Source organism: Nicotiana attenuata, unplaced genomic scaffold, assembly GCF_001879085.1.
Source record: "Nicotiana attenuata strain UT unplaced genomic scaffold, NIATTr2, whole genome shotgun sequence".
NCBI lineage: Eukaryota > Viridiplantae > Streptophyta > Magnoliopsida > Solanales > Solanaceae > Nicotiana > Nicotiana attenuata.
The window spans coordinates 278,586-284,387 of record NW_017671084.1 but is presented as its reverse complement, the minus strand read 5'-3'; positions in this window follow the sequence as shown (position 1 = coordinate 284,387).

Here is a 5,802-nt window from a genome sequence, read left to right as displayed (position 1 = left end):
CATACTGATTTAAGAAAGTTTCCAGCTAAAAGCGAGTTTTAGAAGTGCACAAGTTCTGCCATTGGTAATACATTATTACTGCTAGTTTTAGACTTATAAACGAGTGAGGTGATTCAGATTCGGCTAAAGCTCCTATAGGCATGCTTTCTATGCGTTTATTCACTTTAGAACACATTTTATAGACATAGTAAAAATGCAAAAACCCTATAGGCATGACATCTAAATGCTGGGTTTTATATGAACATGACATCTGATTGCGTTTGGTTATTAAGACCTATAAACACGTTTGCCTAGTGAGAAGTGGATATGCAAGAATCAGAAAGGACCTATAGGCATATTCTTTACATGCATATGCATCCTATAGACATGGTATCTATACATGAGAGTGCAGAAATCCTATAGACATGTTATCTACGTATGAGACTGAAATTAGAAAATCCTATAGGCATGTTATCTACATAAAAGAATGCAGGATTCTTATAGGCATGGTATCTATGTGAAAGAATGCAGAAATTCCTATAGGCAGGGTATCTATGTGAAAGAATGTAGAAATTCCTGTAGACATGGTATCTATGTGAAAGAATGCAGAAATTCCTGTAAACATTGTATCTATATGAGAATGTTGAAATTTGAGATCCTATAGGCAGGTTATCCACATATGGAAGTGCAGAAAATCAGCAACTCCTATAGGCAGGTTATCTACCCTTTGCATACATGGTTACCCTTCCCTTGTTCACTAGTCAACCCCGAAAGTTTTATTACAAAGTTATCACAGCCCAGAAAAGTAAAATAAAGAAAAATACATCATAAATTAAAAATTACAACCAAGGAGAGCCTGATTCAGACTTCCTGTCTGAAGTATGAAGTAAACCAACTCCAAAGATCAGATTTCAAAGCCTTTCTCTCATTTGGGGTGTGTCAGAGTTCCCTAAAAGTCTCACATGGATTCCGGGCAGTGCCTACACCCCAAATACATTAGCAGACTAGGACATAGTGCGGTGTGGAAGGGCCAGCCTTCAAGTGTCCAAGTTTAGAGGGAACTCAAGGTCCCAAGGCAAGGCTCACAAGAGGGGGGCAGAACTTAGGAACTAAGAGAGAGTGCAAGTGCAGAAGTGGGATTCTGAAAAAGGAAAAGGAAGAGGGGAGCAATTCACATTAACACACATAGGGGATAGGGAATGGGGGAATTTGCAAGAGCAAAAGAAAAGCAGGCTGATCGGCACACCCGGCAATGGGATATGCTGGCACACCCTCCAGCCTGTTTATATAGAGGTTAAGACCCCATTGGGTCAAACTTAATTCATGGACAGCAATTCATGTTGCCATGCCTTAAGCCATAACTCTCAAACACATAGGGGCAATAGGGTAGGGGAGCAAGAATTCATAACAGAAACAGACAGAAAGATATGAGCATACTTAATTTAAATAGAAACAGTAAAGTAGACATGGATAAAAGCTGTAAATGAACACATTGTGGTGATGCTGAAACTTAAATTAGGACATACCAGTTTCAAAGAAATAAATAGAGAAAATGCAGTAGTCTTGTAAAAGCCACAGTGCAGACAAGAAAGAGAGTAAGAGTTCAGAAGAGATTGTGAATTGTGGAGTGGAGGATTGTTAAATCGTGTGTGCTGTGTGTTAAAGAGTCGTGTATTTATAGTGTAAGAATCATGAGGAAATAAGGTAAGAAAATAGTTGAAGAACTAATTGTCAATAAATTACACAAGACTCCCTTTAATTAAGGGATTCAAATTCGAACGGGTAAAAACCAATTAAGGAAAGAAATTGAATAAACAATTTGGTCACAACGTGCAATTAAGGGCACATACATAAAAAGGTTATTTAAGGACAAGGTTTTGAAGTACACGGTTTGTGCAAATAAGGTAAGAAGATCAATTAACCACCGGTAAATCAAATGGTCCGAGATTTTGTATGAATAAACCAAGTCAGAAAAAGTGAAGAAGGGATTTACTTAGGTCGAGTAACAGATAAGATCAGTAAACAATGAAAAGAAATCAATCAGGCTATATTCAGAAGGAAGCTTGAACTAATTGCAAATTCGAAAACCATTTAGAGGCAAATTCATCATATATAAAGAGCATGTGAGTATGAAAGAAGACTGGCATGTTACTGTAAAATCTATAGAGAAATCCAGTGTAGAAGTAAAAAGGTCAAAATCACATGAAAACAAGGAAGCTCCAAACTCAATTCAGAGTCTTGAAGTTGGTCTAAAAGAATTAGGGGTTTTGAAATAAACCCTTAGTTCAATCAAATCCCACAATCAAACTTGGCGGAATCCCAAATTCTAGGGTTTCCACCTTGAATTAAGTACAGAGATGGGAAGGCAAGTAGTCGAAACAGGCTCAGAGGTTTCAGAACTGAAACCTCTTGCATGTTCCTTTCAGCAGCAGAAACTCATAAGAAAACATGATAACAAAGTAACATGCAAACACGGTAGAAGCATTCAAGGAAAAATAAAGGAAAAATACTGATAGAACAGTAGAAGAAGCATGCTTAAAAGGTTTTCTGAAAGAACTTTAAACAGGGCTCAGTAGAAGGAAAACAGTAAAACACTTAATAACACGGTAGAAAAAATATAGTAGGCGAGACATAACAGAACATGATAGAAAAGCATACAAGAACATAGTACAGAAAACATAGTAGAAGAACATACGAGAACATGGTAGAAGAAAAAGCACAAGAGCACAGTAAAAGCATACGAGATCATAATATAGGAAAGCACAGTAAGAGAAGCATATAAGAACATGATACGAGAACACATACACACAAATGACAAAGAAAAATCATAAAAACACTTAAACACTTTTCAGAAAACTCTAAATCGGAAAAGAAAGGTTTTGATTGTAATTTTGAAAGAAAAGTTAGGGAAATCGTTTGAAAACTCAGGGAAAGCATAGATGCACCACAGATCTAAAGAAATCGGAGAAAACCTCGAAAGGTTAGGGTTTCAGAAGAACCCTAGAAATGAGAAAGGCTTTGAAAGGTCACTGATCTGCATCGGAGAGGTCAGAACAAGGCTCAAACAACCATGGTATGCTGGAGCAAGGCCGGAGATGACCCTGAGACCTCGAATCGACGGTGGTTTGGGTTCAACCCTTCATAGTCAGGCCTCGAATCTTCAGGTATCAGGCACGTAAGAGCACCAGGAGGTAGGTGTAGGACCCTTGTAGCCTTGGAGGCCATAGATTCCGGTGGATTTCAGGGCGGAGGTGGCTAGGGTTAGAGAAGATTCGAGAGTGTTTGAGAGAGGGGAGGGTTTCAGAGGCGGCGGATAATTGAAAATGATTTAGGGCTGGGGGTTTGGTAAATTAAAAAAGGAAAGAATGTGTGTGAGCCGTTGATCTGTTAGATCAACGGCTGGGATTAAAAGAAGAGGTCCGGACGGGTTATTTGAGCGGGTCAGGGGCGGGTAATTTAGGAATTTGGCCAGGTAATTTGGGATTGGGATTGGGTTTAATTGGGGGTTGTTTCAGGCTAAAATTGAAATTGTTAGGGCTAGTATTTAAATAGCCATTTTTCCCTTTTTATTTTATAAAAATAGCAAAATCATTTCTGGAAACAAATTAAAGGTACTAAATTAATTAATAATGTATAAATATTTTATTTAAAAATACTGGAATCAATTTTACAATTATAAATGCAATTAATTCTTAAAATAGGCTAATATTGTAATTACATGCAATTTGGCTTTAAAATACTAAATAAATTTGTAAAAAATGTACAAAAAATTACCTTAGCTACATTTTGGTATAAATATGAAAATACAATAAATGAATCACAAAAATGATCATTTGGGGAATAATTATTAGTTTTTTACTGGTAAAATAGGGCAATAAAATTGGTTTAAAAATCTTTAAAGATTAAAGAAAAAATAGGAAAATTCTTGGACATACTTATATATGCATTCTTATGCTATTTGAAAGGTATTTTCTATATAAAAATATACAGGAAAAAATTGGGTATCAACAGCAGCTGCTGTATTTTTACTGCTTCTGGTATTTTCGCATCCGCGGTTTGGGAACCGCAGATGCGACGCCGGAGGAGCGGCTAAGAAGACCGCAGGAGCGGCTAAGAAGACCGCAGAAGCGGAGTTTTGGTTTTCCCTTCAGGTTCCGCAGATGCGGAAGGAATACCGCATAAGCGGTGGCGCATCTGCAGAAGGCCAATCGCAGATGCGGTTTCTGGTCATTTAAAGGAAAGTCGTAGATGCGACGTAGTTTCCACAGATGCGGTCCCAGGGCCGCAAATGCGGGAATCGCTGGGCAGAACACATAAATAGTTGCCTTTGCGAAATTGAGCCATTCTTTTACCAGTTTCATCCGGGTTTGAAGCTTTTGAGAGAGATTTTTGAGAAAATAAAGGGGAATCGCTTGGAGGTAACGTCCTTGACTTCATAACTCATTTTTATGTGATTAAAGACCTAATTAGTGATGAGAAATTTGGGAAAATGGGTAATTAGGGCTTGACTTTAAGAGGCCTTTAAATGAGGATTTGAGGGGTCATTTGGACTCCGATTTCAGTGTTCTTGTTATGTTTAGACTCGTGAGAGTACGAGGTTTCTGAAAATGTAAATTTTATCTGATTCCGAGATGTGCGCCTGAGGGGCATTTTGGTCATTTTACCTAATTTCACGTACTAGCTTAGAATTTAATTATAGAATCAGTTACTTGAGGTGTTATTTACAATATGCAATTTAATTGAATAGATTTGGGCTATTTGGAGTCGAATACTCGTGGCAAAGGCGTGGTTTCGGGTTGACTTGCACTTGTTCGAGGTAAGTGGCTTGTCTAACCTTGTGTGGGGGATCTTTTCCCCTTAGGATTGATATTATGGTAATTGAAGTGCCTCGCACATGAGGTGACGAGCGCGTACTTGTGCTAATTGTTAGAAATCCGGTTTTTCATTAAAAATAGCCTTGAATTGTGTTCTTCCTTTTTTTACTTACATTGTTTGGAAACTAAACCTGCTGTAGCCTAGAGAAGCATGTCTACTTGACTAAATTGCTCTATTTGCCTTAATTGCCTTAATTGTATTACATGAACCATGCTAGGTTAGGATTACCTGCTTCACATTTGATATGAAATTGATTGAATTGAATTCCTGTTGTTGCTGCGTATTTACTTTGGGACTACGGGACGGTATCCCGGGAGCTCCCCTGCACTTTTACTTTGGGACTACGGGACGGTATCCCGGGAGTTCCCCTGTATGTTTACTTTGGGACTACGGAATTGCATTTCGGGAGATCCCCCTGCACATTTATGGGTTGGACTACGGGACTGCACCCGGGAGATCCAGTGGATATGATATTTATATTTGGGGACTACAGGACGGTATCCTGGGAGATCCCCGGTTGTTATCTTGGAGCTGAGCTGTATCTCTTACTGTGTTTTGCCTGCCTCTGTGATAGTTGTTGCTGTCCTTTATATCTTGTGTTACTTATTTACACTGTTTATTTCACACTGTTAAACCTTATATCTTATTTAACCTCAGTAGGGCCCTGACCTTCCTCGTCACTACCCAACCGAGGTTAGGCTTGGCACTTACTGAGTACCGATGTGGTGTACTCATGCCCTTCCTGCGCATGTTTTTCATGTGCAGATCCAGGTAACTCTACTCAGGCTTACCATTCTTGAGGCGAGGCGATTCTACGAGACTTCGAGGTATATCTGCCACATCCGTAGACCGAGGAGTCTATTTCTATTCCTGCATCTAGTATTTAGCCCTTCTATACTTTATGTTCTTGATTAGACCTACGTACGGAGTATAGCGTACTAGTGTAGT